General features: G+C 49.0%; 1 long non-coding RNA gene across 1 annotated transcript; it reads right to left on the bottom strand.

Annotated features, from left to right (window-relative positions):
• Positions 1 to 2,582: 2,582 nt before the first annotated feature.
• LOC138532680 (uncharacterized) lies at positions 2,583 to 12,406 on the bottom strand. Its single transcript, XR_011284862.1, has 3 exons — positions 12,231 to 12,406; positions 5,706 to 5,867; positions 2,583 to 4,869 (listed from the first exon to the last, which is right to left on the bottom strand). It is a non-coding gene; the product is annotated as an uncharacterized lncRNA (long non-coding RNA).
• Between the last annotated feature and the right edge of the window lie 1,428 nt (positions 12,407 to 13,834).

Below are 13,834 nucleotides of genomic sequence, written 5' to 3'. Positions count from 1 at the left end.
CAGGCTGTATTTCTCATAGACACAGGAGCGACAGTAAATGTGATAAGTGAAAAAGTCTATAATAACCTAGCACTACCAGCTAAACCTATACCATCAATGGAAGGCATCTACCCCTATGGGTTCATCATCCCGTTACCATGCAGAGGTACATTCTCTGCCGTATGTTCTCATAAATCCCACTTAGCCCGTATACAACTGCATGTACTGAAGATGGAAACGAACAGTGGATGCATCCTAAGATTCAGAATGGCTGTGGACATGGGTTTGGTACATGGCCCAAACCACCTCATGGCCCATAAATACATGTTGAGAGACAGATAGGTTGAACTGAAACTTTCGATAAACTCCCCTTTGCTGAAAAAGCCAAACCTGGACTCAGATAACATTCAGAACTACCGTCCTAGTGCAGGTCTTCCCTGGCCAGGAACCATTCTAGAAAAAGTGGTCAAAAATACAGTTTCAATAATATATCAAAAAGAGGGCCTTTTAGACCCCCTACAGTTAGGGTTTCAGCCTAAATGTTGTACCGAAACGATGTTGCTCGCTGTTTGGGACGAGCTGTTGCAAGTGTGAGATGAAGGTAAATGATCCCTACTCACAATGCTCGACCTATCCGTGGCTTTCAATACAGTGGACCACAATGTTCTACTGGAATGACAAAAAACTACAGGAAATGCTTCAGGAGTGCTCTTGAATGGTTTGCCACCTTTCTGCATGGGTGAAGACAACGGCTGCAGCTGGGGGCTTCATGTCGGAAAATCTTCCACAAAGCTGTAGGGTCTGCGTTATAACCACTCCTGTTTAACCTGTATCTTTGCCCACTGATGAACAACCTGAGAAAACACAATATCAGTTTTCAGTCCTATCCTGATGATACTCAGCTGTATATTAGGCTCAATGATGTAGAAAACTCCCTCATTAGGGTGGGTAGGTGTTTGGAAGAAGGTGGGGTATAGACAGCCTCTATCCAGCTACAACTTAATCCAAGCAAGACCAAGGTGATCCTTTTTGGACCAAAACACCTGCTAGAGATGAATAGTATCCGCCCTCCACCTTCATTTCTGGGTTCAGAATTGACGTATGTGTCCAAAGTGAAAAACTTTGGGTGCATTTGGCAAAGTGATATGGGCTGTGATGGACAGGTTTCAGCCAGTCCAGGCAGCCTTTTTCAACCTGTGGCTGCTGTGACAGGCTCTCCCTTATGTCCCTGAGAAGGATTGTGCCACAGTGGTAGGAGCCCTAGTGAATTCAAAGCTGGATTCTTGTAATTCGTGGGGGCTCTTGCCAAACAAATCGACCGGTTACAAAAGACACAGAATGCAGCAGTCACACTAGTTTTTGGAGTATCACAATCTACCACAATATCTGGCCTATGCCGGTCCATTCACTGGTTAGCAGTAGAGGATTGCATCGCATTAAGTTTTAGATTGGCTGTCTAATATTTAAGTGCTTGAACGGCCTGGCACTGGGATATATGAGGGATAAGTTAACGCACTCTCAACCAACTCGGCCTCTATGATCAGAGGACAAGCACCTGCTGACTATCCCCCCTAACAAGATGTGTATTTTGGGGAGATTGAAGATTCTCAGTATTTGGACCCAAACTGTTGAACAGTCTACCTCCGGAGTTAAGGAAAGCAGAATCTTTGTCAATATTTCAAAAAAGGAAAAAAAAACTTTTTAAATAGACTTGCTAACATTTGTAGGCCTCTATTTATATATGACTGCTGATGGTATTATCATATGATGATGTTTCTTCCATCTGTGCTGGGATAAGATTAGGTTTGTTGCGTGCGTGATACAAATACCTCAATCAATCAATCAATCATAGAGCCAGCATCAAGACCCACTTCATGGGTATTCCCCATAGTAACAGTCTGAAAAAAGACAGTAGATGGATCCCTACGTATTTGCGTAGATATGCGCAAGGCCAATGAAGCTATAGCACAGTGGCGGCTGGTGATTTTGAAAACTGGTGGGGCGTACATTTCCCAGGGTGAAATTTGGAGCACGCGCGTGCAGCACGCAAGCCCACATCACCCAAGGGGGGTTTACATGGGGGTTCTCCCCCCGGAACATTTTTCGGAAAATGTCTCCAAAATGTGCAATTTACTGTCCAAAAAAACCACTGAAATATGACAAAAAGCATTAGGTTTTACATACTAATGTTGGTACATTATTCTTACATGTGCAAGTGTGATGGTGTATTTTACAGCAGCTTGTATTGAGAATGGCTGGTACTATGATGTATGCATAAAGAATTCATTATATAGTCAGTAATGATGGAAACATATATGTTTGTCATGCTGTTACTGGCATTCATGTGCATTCATCCTCTTACTAAGGGGGGATTTTAGGCATTTTCTGAAAGGGGAAAACTAAGCTAAAATATTGCTTTAGTTTTTAACCACTTAATTAATGCAACATTTGTCCTACCTCTAATGGCTGTCTGCCTCGCTGAGTTGCCATTGCTTCAGTTGCTCAAAGTTGAAAGACATGAAATGCACAGGTCACACCAATAGCACATACATAATGCAGCGAGAGAAATGCAACAGAAATAGTTTATTTTGTATTGAGTGCTTTATTATCAATTAACAACCATAACATCATAATATGATCAACAATTAAACAAACTTCACATTTCTCACTGTTCTGTCACTGCAACCTTACACAAAATTCTAACATGTAAGGGCATTGAAACAAAGAATTCAAGGTAACCCACAAAATAACTGCAAATAGCTTGTTGCAACAGAACATTCACTGGTCAATCATTTTGAAAGATTGTACACAAATTGTGCACATCTATTTTTCAGAGAGGCACATTTATCAGTAGTCCTTGTATTGAAGTCAGGGGTCTCTTGAATTAGTTATTTTTCCATGGACAGCATGGCCAAAGCATTCAGACGATCCTCAGTCATTGTGTTTCTCAAGAATGTTTTAACTCGTTTCAGGGTGGAGAAACAGCGCTCAGACTCAGCTGTTGTCATGGGTGTAGTAATCAGAATTTTTAATAACCGCATTGTCTCACAAAATTCTTCTTCGAGATTGTTTTCAATTAACAATTTTAATAAAGAAATTGCCCCACTTGAACTACAGAATTCTAGTTTCTCATAAACAATTGAAAGCTCAGTGCGCAGTGTTTCCTTGTTTAACATGGGGTACGCTTGGACATATGCAAACAGTGCATGATTAGGAAAAGACTATCCATGTGTTTGAAATAGGTCACTCTGCAACAATTTGGCCCCCTCCAAGTGTTTAGTAAATGCAAAGCGATCTTGGGCTTGTGTAACTATGACATCACATACTTCTTTTGCCAAACGATTCAAAGTGGTCATATTTATATTGCGACTTGCAAAAGTTGCCTCTGATGGAAGTTTAGCTTCCAAATTGTCAGTGCTTTCACGTACTTTGCCAATGCACTTGATAAAAGTTGCAGTAGCATTCTGCAGATACACAGTCAATGTCTCGCTTCTGAAGCTGGTTATATAGAATGTGAACATGGGGCATTATGTCATTGAACAAAAAAAGGAAGAAAAGGAAATCTTTCTCTTTCAGAGTACGAATGAATTCCCGGGCCTAATGCACAGTAACCCCTTCAAAATCATTCAATTTTTCAATGATCTCAAAGCATCTACGGAGTGCTTCCCTATGCTGATATATAGCTTCTACTACCCGAATATGGTAGCTCCAGCGAGTGCGAGATGGTCTTGCAAGTCTTTTATCTGATACCTCATCTAGAACTTCGGTTCTTTTTGGAGAACGAGATTTTTTTTTTACAGAAGCCATAGATATCAGTAAAGAAAATGTGAGCTTCTGAGATTTTGGAAACAGCTTGTTCCATGATGAGGTTAAGCTGGTTGGCACAGCAATGTACATAATGGGCATTTGGATACACTTCAGCTACTTTCTTTTGCACTCCACCAGACACCCCCCTCATTACACTTGCACCATCATATGTTTGCGCAATTACTTTTTTTGTGGCAATCTTCAGGGAATATTTGGTCCAATTTTTCCATTATAGCAGTAGCAATGGTCTGCGCACTAGAGTCTTTCAGATGAGTAAATCCATAAAACCTTTCAACAATTCTGTATCGTTCATCAGTGTAGCGATAGACTAGCACAGACTGAGTCTTAGTGGAAACATTGGTTATATCGTCTTCCTGAATAGCCACATAATCTTTGCGTTTTAACTGCTCTACAATGATCTCTCTGGTGACCGTGGGCATGCATTCAAGCAGCTCATTCTGAATTGTTTTTGAAGTGCCCTTGAATACTGTTGCATTCTTTAAATGCAGTTCCATTGCACTGTCTATGCTGGATACAAAATCCACCAGGCCTCTAAATACACCAGGATTCAAAGAATCTTCAGTTTCATCATGACCACTATAGCCAATTCAAACGCACCGCAACACAGTCAATTAACTTTGACAAGATGTATTGGTTTTTATCCACATCCTCATTATGCTTCATCACGCTCCAGCGATAGGCATCGTCCAACTGTGTTGCAATGTTTACACTTCCCAACATGCGCAGCTGTAGGAGATTTGCACGATTCATGTCTCTTGCTTTTTCCTGACAAATGCTTTAAGTCTGTGACTCATATTTTTGTCCAGGCCGTTTCACCTCCAAAGAGCAGGCAGGGGAAGCAGAACAAAAAACGCTTAGCAATGCTACCAGTGAGCCATGTCTTCTTTTCAAACCAAACCATGGAAAATGTGCGTGTGTAAGCCTTTCCTCCATCTTTTGCGGACTGTTCAATTTTTAAATCTGGCCGATCAGACCTAGTCTTTTCACCTCCAGTTTTTCACTGTGTGCGAGTCTGGAAAATGGTTTTGAGAGCAATTGATCCACTGAATTCAAGAGGGACACCTGTTAATAAGCAAAATGATTATGTACAGTGCATGTGTACATGGGATCATGTAGAAATTGTTGGGTAGGCTTTTTAACAACACGCAAGTATAATTTGTCGGTACTAGTCACAGATAACATCTGCAATTATACACAACTCAGCTGTACTTATTGACCAGTACAGTTGAGTATAATTGCTGATGTTATCTATGCATGAGTTAACATACATGCCCATTCGCTAATGTGACACCAGCCACATAGTACATATTGCAGCTTGTTTGGCAAATTAGTGCTTATGGAAGAAATGATGCACGTTTGTTCTGTTAATACTGTTCTAAAAGAAAACATAGTTTACAATGTGGGAAGATATTTCCGACTGCATCACACGACCCCGACCCCGCCCGAGCACTGTGGGAGCAATGGTGAAGATTAGAAAGAAGGCATTCTGATGTTTCAAAGACTGTGGGATTTTTCTGCGCTAAAACTGAAATCACTGTTCACCATTCAACTGGAAGATACCAGGACATCATGTGAGGTAACTGGGAACCACCACCCAATCCTATCCTTCGAAAAACAGTTTCCAAATGGACAAGTTAGCTTCCATTGAACCATAAACAGGCCTTTTAGCAGTATATGTCTTATGACTTTCAATTTTCACATGCCACCCTCTCAGCTAGCCATAGATAACATTATGTAGTCATCAGATTTTCCCCACCTCATTGATCCCCACAAACATCGGCTTCTTTTCAAAACATTTTTAAACAAGATAGCGGTGTGCCTTCTTTACTAAGGAAGAAGCCAAACAGAGTTGGAGTGCCCTGAGCACCCAACCCTACAAAAGACTCATGCTAGCTCACCTGCCTTGTCATTCTGGAGAATGGTCACTGCAATGAACTCCTTCGCAGGCTATGGGAAATCCAAATCCCGGAACGTGCACTGTGGATATTGAAGTCCGAAGTTTTTAGTTCACAATTACCCCGGACAGGTTGGATTTGATCATGTAAGGTGTTGCTGATGCTCTGTAAAGAGAAAGCGAGAGACTGATCTGAGAAAGGGCAACATAGGCTCAGAGCAGTATTAAAATGGTTTTCAGACATGAAGGAGAGAGTTAACTGCTTGTACCATTGAAGCTGCACCAGAATACTCATTAGTACAATGTGTAAAGAAAGTACCAGCAACTACCACATACTTGCCAACCCTACCGATTTAGGCGGTAGGATACCGCTTTTTAAGCAGTCCTACCGCCTACCGATTTTTTGACACCAAATACCGATTTTTTTTTTGTTAAAAAAAAAAAAAAAAAAAACATTTTTTACATTTTTTTTTTTTTTTGCCCACGCCAGCTCGGGGGAGTCTTTCAAGCGCTCCCCCGAGCTGGCGTACCGGGAGAATGCCCGGCATGCAGGCTTTTAATGTCAAAGGCACCCACGGCGGTGGGCTAAAGCACCCCTCCGCCGCGGGTGCCTTTGGCAAAAGCGCCATTAGTCCCCCACAACGCCAGCTTGGGGGAGACTTTCAAGGACTTCCCCGAGCTGGCGTAGCGGGAGAAGGCGTGGCATGCAGGCTGTTAATGTCAAAGGCACCCACGGCGGTGGGCTAAAAGCGCCCCTCCGCCGCAGGTGCCTTTGGCAAAAGGCACCATTAGCCCCCCACCACGCCAACTCGGGGGAGTCTTTCAAGGACTTCCCCGAGCTGGCGTAGCGGGAGAAGACGCGGCATGCAGGCTGTTAATGTCAAAGGCACCCACGGCAGTGGGCTAAAGCACCCCTCCGCCGCGGGTGCCTTTGGCAAAGGCGCCATTAGTCCCCCACCACGCCAGCTTGGGGGAGACTTTCAAGGACTTCCCCGAGCTGACGTAGCGGGAGAAGGCATGGCATGCAGGCTGTTAATGTCAAAGGCACCCACGGCGGTGGGCTAAAAGCGCCCCTCCGCCGCAGGTGCCTTTGGCAAAAGGCGCCATTAGCCCCCCAGCACGCCAACTCGGGGGAGTCTTTCAAGGACTTCCCCGAGCTGGCGTACCGGGAGAATGCCCGGCATGCAGGCTTTTAATGTCAAAGGCACCCACGGCAGTGGGCTAAAGCAGCCCTCCGCCACGGGTGCCTTTGGCAAAGGCGCCATTAGTCCCCCACCACGCCAGCTTGGGGGGACTTTCAAGGACTTCCCTGAGCTGGCGTAGCGGGAGAAGGCGTGGCATGCAGGCTGTTAATGTCAAAGGCACCCACGGCGGTGGGCTAAAAGCGCCCCTCCACCGCAGGTGCCTTTGGCAAAAGGCACCATTAGCCCCCCACCACGCCAACTCGGGGGGAGTCTTTCAAGGACTTCCCCGAGCTGGCGTACCGGGAGAATGCCCGGCATGCAGGCTTTTAATGTCAAAGGCACCCACGGCGATGTGCTAAAGCGCCCCTCCGCCGCGGGTGCCTTTGGCAAAAGGCGCCATTAGTCCCCCACCACGCCAGCTTGGGGGAGACTTTCAAGGACTTCCCCGAGCTGGTGTAGCGGGAGAAGGCGTGGCATGCAGGCTGTTAATGTCAAAGGCACCCACGGCGGTGGGCTAAAAGCGCCCCTCCGCCGCAGGTGCCTTTGGCAAAAGGCGCCATTAGCCCCCCACCACGCCAACTCGGGGGAGTCTTTCAAGGACTTCCCCGAGCTGGCGTAGCGGGAGAAGGCGCGGGATGCAGGCTGTTAATGTCAAAGGCACCCACGGCGGTGGGCTAAAAGCGCCACTCCGCCGCGGGTGCCTTTGGCAAAAGGCGCCATTAGCCCCCCACCACGCCAACTCGGGGGAGTCTTTCAAGGACTTCCCCGAGCTGGCGTAGCGGGAGAAGGCGCAGCATGCAGGCTTTTAATGTCAAAGGCACCCACGGTGGTGGCCTAAAAGCGCCCCTCCACCGCGGGTGCCTTTTGGCCAAAGGCTCCATTAGCCCCCCACCACGCCAGCTCGGGGAGTCTTTCAAGGACTTCCCCGAGCTGGCGTAGCGGGAGAAGGCGCAGCATGCAGGCCTTTGATGTAAAAGGCGCCCAAGGCGGTGGGCTAAAGGCGCCCCTCCGCCGCGAGTGCCTTTCAGAAAAGGCGCCATTAGCCCCCCACCACGTCAACTCCGGTGAGTCTTTCAGGGGCTCCCCCGAGCTGGTGTAGCGGGAGAAGGCGTGGCATGCAGGCTGTTAATGTCAAAGGCACCCACGGCGGTGGGCTAAAAGCGCCCCTCCGCCGCAGGTGCCTTTGGCAAAAGGCACCATTAGCCCCCCACCACGCCAACTCGGGGGAGTCTTTCAAGGACTTCCCCGAGCTGGCGTAGCGGGAGAAGACGCGGCATGCAGGCTGTTAATGTCAAAGGCACCCACGGCAGTGGGCTAAAGCACCCCTCCGCCGCGGGTGCCTTTGGCAAAGGCGCCATTAGTCCCCCACCACGCCAGCTTGGGGGAGACTTTCAAGGACTTCCCCGAGCTGACGTAGCGGGAGAAGGCATGGCATGCAGGCTGTTAATGTCAAAGGCACCCACGGCGGTGGGCTAAAAGCGCCCCTCCGCCGCAGGTGCCTTTGGCAAAAGGCACCATTAGCCCCCCACCACGCCAACTCGGGGGAGTCTTTCAAGGACTTCCCCGAGCTGGCGTAGCGGGAGAAGACGCGGCATGCAGGCTGTTAATGTCAAAGGCACCCACGGCAGTGGGCTAAAGCACCCCTCCGCCGCGGGTGCCTTTGGCAAAGGCGCCATTAGTCCCCCACCACGCCAGCTTGGGGGAGACTTTCAAGGACTTCCCCGAGCTGACGTAGCGGGAGAAGGCATGGCATGCAGGCTGTTAATGTCAAAGGCACCCACGGCGGTGGGCTAAAAGCGCCCCTCCGCCGCAGGTGCCTTTGGCAAAAGGCGCCATTAGCCCCCCAGCACGCCAACTCGGGGGAGTCTTTCAAGGACTTCCCCGAGCTGGCGTACCGGGAGAATGCCCGGCATGCAGGCTTTTAATGTCAAAGGCACCCACGGCAGTGGGCTAAAGCAGCCCTCCGCCACGGGTGCCTTTGGCAAAGGCGCCATTAGTCCCCCACCACGCCAGCTTGGGGGGACTTTCAAGGACTTCCCTGAGCTGGCGTAGCGGGAGAAGGCGTGGCATGCAGGCTGTTAATGTCAAAGGCACCCACGGCGGTGGGCTAAAAGCGCCCCTCCACCGCAGGTGCCTTTGGCAAAAGGCACCATTAGCCCCCCACCACGCCAACTCGGGGGGAGTCTTTCAAGGACTTCCCCGAGCTGGCGTACCGGGAGAATGCCCGGCATGCAGGCTTTTAATGTCAAAGGCACCCACGGCGATGTGCTAAAGCGCCCCTCCGCCGCGGGTGCCTTTGGCAAAAGGCGCCATTAGTCCCCCACCACGCCAGCTTGGGGGAGACTTTCAAGGACTTCCCCGAGCTGGTGTAGCGGGAGAAGGCGTGGCATGCAGGCTGTTAATGTCAAAGGCACCCACGGCGGTGGGCTAAAAGCGCCCCTCCGCCGCAGGTGCCTTTGGCAAAAGGCGCCATTAGCCCCCCACCACGCCAACTCGGGGGAGTCTTTCAAGGACTTCCCCGAGCTGGCGTAGCGGGAGAAGGCGCGGGATGCAGGCTGTTAATGTCAAAGGCACCCACGGCGGTGGGCTAAAAGCGCCACTCCGCCGCGGGTGCCTTTGGCAAAAGGCGCCATTAGCCCCCCACCACGCCAACTCGGGGGAGTCTTTCAAGGACTTCCCCGAGCTGGCGTAGCGGGAGAAGGCGCAGCATGCAGGCTTTTAATGTCAAAGGCACCCACGGTGGTGGCCTAAAAGCGCCCCTCCACCGCGGGTGCCTTTTGGCCAAAGGCTCCATTAGCCCCCCACCACGCCAGCTCGGGGAGTCTTTCAAGGACTTCCCCGAGCTGGCGTAGCGGGAGAAGGCGCAGCATGCAGGCCTTTGATGTAAAAGGCGCCCAAGGCGGTGGGCTAAAGGCGCCCCTCCGCCGCGAGTGCCTTTCAGAAAAGGCGCCATTAGCCCCCCACCACGTCAACTCCGGTGAGTCTTTCAGGGGCTCCCCCGAGCTGGTGTAGCGGGAGAAGGCGTGGCATGCAGGCTGTTAATGTCAAAGGCACCCACGGCGGTGGGCTAAAAGCGCCCCTCCGCCACAGGTGCCTTTGGCAAAAGGCGCCATTAGCCCCCCACCACGCCAACTCGGGGGAGTCTTTCAAGGACTTCCCCGAGCTGGCGTAGCGGGAGAAGGCGCGGCATGCAGGCTGTTAATGTCAAAGGCACCCATGGCGGTGGGCTAAAAGCGCCCCTCCGCCGCTGGTGCCTTTGGCAAAAGGCGCCATTAGCCCCCCACCACGCCAACTCGGGGGAGTCTTTCAAGGACTTCCCCGAGCTGGCGTAGCGGGAGAAGGCGCAGCATGCAGGCTTTTAATGTCAAAGGCACCCACGGTGGTGGCCTAAAAGCGCCCCTCCACCGCGGGTGCCTTTTGGCCAAAGGCTCCATTAGCCCCCCACCACGCCAGCTCGGGGAGTCTTTCAAGGACTTCCCCGAGCTGGCGTAGCGGGAGAAGGCGCAGCATGCAGGCCTTTGATGTAAAAGGCGCCCACGGCGGTGGGCTAAAGGCGCCCCTCCGCCGCGAGTGCCTTTCACAAAAGGCGCCATTAGCCCCCCACCACGTCAACTCCGGTGAGTCTTTCAAGGGCTCCCCCGAGCTGGCGTGATGGCAGAAGGCGTGGCAGGCGCCTCATTGTCATTGAATGCACCCGCGGCGGCGGGCTCATTCAATGACAATGGGCTGCTGACGCGCCCTATTCCTATCATTACCTCCTCGCCTGACTGTTTTTGAAACTTTAAGATTCCTACAGATTTTTGGTCACAGAATGTTGGCATGTATGCTACCACCATGTGCTAGTCATCACCAGCTGTATAACGCTGCACTATATACATTTCTATAATATTTTCGTTCTGGGGCTTTAAATGTGCGCTTTGCGGAGCTCACATTACAAAATTCATTTGCTGCAGCTCTTCAGGCACCCGATTTATAAGCACTTGGAAGTCTTGTTAAAAACAGCATTGGCAAAGCCACTGGGGTCCTGTTCAAACACAAGCATTGACAAGGCCAAAATGTTTGACTTGTGCATACGTTTTAAGCTTTTGCCAGGCACTGCTATCAGATGCCCAGGTAATCGCACCATGTTTCTACTTCTACCACAATGGGTAGTTAATTCTGCTACAGCTGTGCCTGGCAAGTGCCTTTCCAAAAGTCCAAACTGTTGGCATTGCCATTCTTTGTTCCTCAAAGCAGCTGACGCGCACTAGTTTTGTATGCATGTGCATCGCTCACTGTAGTCAGGAATTCAGTGGTAATGCCTCCTTTTTCCTCATGATGCATATACGATGGCAATCCGTCACACTGGGCATATGCTGCCAATGGAATTACATCTATGACTGCGACGTGTTAATGTTAATGGACATTTGTATTGCGCACTATCACCACCGGAGTGGTCCCCTGGTGCTCATATGCAATGGTAGAACCAGGGCTCATTTGTCTGCAACCACAACATAGCGGCAGCACCTAGCCATATGAGACTCTGCCAGCTCTTTGATGGGAGTCTGTTCACAGGGGACCATCCTTGGGCATGTGATTTGTGTAAATGGGGGGCTATATAACGCTGCAAGCACCATTACATTTAGCCAGACTTTGTGGCTTCGTCTTCACTTGTATTATAAGGGTCCTTTTTGTGTCAAAGATAAATACAGCAGCTTGATTAAAGCACAACTTCCTCCAGATGTGAGGGTTGTAAAATCGTTGTTGATCTCTTTTTTCGGAAGATAATCAATCGTGCACTCTGCATACACATAAAAGGAGCAAATGCATACATGCCAACCCTCCCGATTTAGGCGGGAGACTCCCGATTTTTCGGTGAAAAATATAGCTATTTTTCACATTCTCCTGCCAAAAATTACTGCAGCCCCAATGCATTCCTATGGAGAAATGTAGGTTTCCCGATTTTCCAGTGGAAATCTCCCTCCCAGGTGGCTCTGAATATTGGCATGTATGCAAATGAGTTCCACTTTATACCTTTTGAACACTGTGTCGGTCTGAGCAGCATATATACCCATTTTCTACCAAAGCAAAGTTTCAGAAAAACATGCGTTCTTTGCAGGAAGGTTTCTTTGTGAATGACTCAGGCTAAATGGAACGGCCTCCCTGTTAAGGTTAAATGCCGTCCTGGCTATTTTCTTTGTTTGACCATCACCTAGGTTTGACAACACGTTTCCTTCACAGTTCACATGATTCCAACCCCTCATATTTCACATTTTACGTAAAGTTATCACGTGTTCGCCAGACGTTATCTGTGAAGAACATTTCTTGCTTCTTTCCTGCGCGGACAGACCGCGCGCAGTTAGTACCTCGTGTTGTGAACAGCAGACCACGCACACGCGAGGAGCAGTGCTTGAAAACAGAATCCTGGAGTGGAAGTGAAAAGGTGCGCCCTGAAGTACGTTTGGGGTCTTGCTCCCTCTTAGTTAAGTGATTGGGCTTCCATCTTACGTTGATCGCGTGTGACTTCAGAGTGCGAACAATAAGCGCACAGCTAATGGCCTGGAATTCACATGACACATTAGCTGTTAGCAAAACCCCACCCCTCCCAATTCCCAGCCAAACACACGTTCCAAAAACAAACGACGCCCCCTCCGCACGCAATTATACATATTCAAACGTCACATGCCTTCCTGCCGGTGTAACGTCGAAAAATGCGTAGGCTGCTACTGCGCAAGCGTGCAATCCCATCGCAAAGCAAATTCCGACGGTACATGTAACGTCGGATTTTGCTTACCCTCAGAAAATGCTTTGCTACGGGCAGCGCTACATTAACCATATGTTACCAATGTTTACTTACCCATCAGAAAATTCTTTATCTTCTAAAGGGCAGCGTTACATTAACCCTATGTTATCAATGTTTCCACAAGTTTTGTATTAACCCCATGTTATCTATTTTAACCCTATATTGTGCAGGGCAGTGCAGCATTAACCCGCCAGAAAATCCTTAGATGGCATTTTTTGACAGTGTTTTTTGTAGCCAACCCTATGTTGTACGGAGCAGTCAGCATTAACCCTATGTCAGCAATTTGTAGCCAATTTATTTTTTACTCACCCCATGTTATCAATTTTATTTGAACCCTGTGCTGTACAGGGCAGTGCAGCATTAACCCTATGGTGGCAAATTTGAACCCCATGTTGCATCATTTAGGTTGCGATTTGAAAATCTGAATGCAGGGTAATCAAAATCTGACGGCAAGTAAAAAGGCATTTTTTGATGCCCTGCAAAGCCACCTGTGAGGAATTGTGCCCATATAACCCTATGGTGGCTTGGCGCCGTCCTTCCCGGGCAACTGGAGCCGTGCCTCAGCATTTTTAACCCTATCTTGCCTCATTTAGGCAGCCTAAGCAAAATCTGAAGGCAACCTAAGTAAAATCTGACGCCACGTAAAATGGCATTTTCTGCTGCCCTGCAAAGCCGCCTGTGAGGAATTGTGCCAACCTAACCCTATGGTGGCTTGGCGCCATCCTTCCCAGGCAACTGGAGCTGTGCCTCAGCATTTTTAACCCTATGTTGCCTCATTTAGGCATCCTAAGCAAATTCTGACGGCATCCTAAGCAAAATCTGACGGCACGCGAAATTGCCTTTTCTGCTGCCCTGCAAAGCCTCTGTTAGGAAAGATTTCGTAATTGTAGGTCATTTTCCTTCCATGTGGCAACCCCTAAACTTTTTGCTGTTGTTTTTCACCTTGTTCTTGACTTTGCCAGAGAAGTGCAGCCTTCTGCTGCACTCCTCTGGGCTTTCGCTCCTTTTCTTATGGGGAAACTGACATGCCCTTAAGACAGTCAGTACCGGGGAACGCTGTTTCCCGTAGTTTCTTTTATCATGTTGCGGCTTTAGTGCAACATGACACAAGAGGGCACTGTAAGCTAAGTTACAGCTCTCTTGGGTCTCTAGCCTTCTACAGGCCCT

This window comes from Ambystoma mexicanum, assembly GCF_040938575.1.
Source record: "Ambystoma mexicanum isolate Mex_15411 chromosome 12 unlocalized genomic scaffold, UKY_AmexF1_1 Mex_chr12_unloc.2, whole genome shotgun sequence".
Classification (NCBI taxonomy): Eukaryota; Metazoa; Chordata; class Amphibia; order Caudata; family Ambystomatidae; genus Ambystoma; species Ambystoma mexicanum.
The sequence above is the reverse complement of the archived record's forward strand: the minus strand, read 5'-3'. Positions and strand labels throughout refer to the sequence as shown.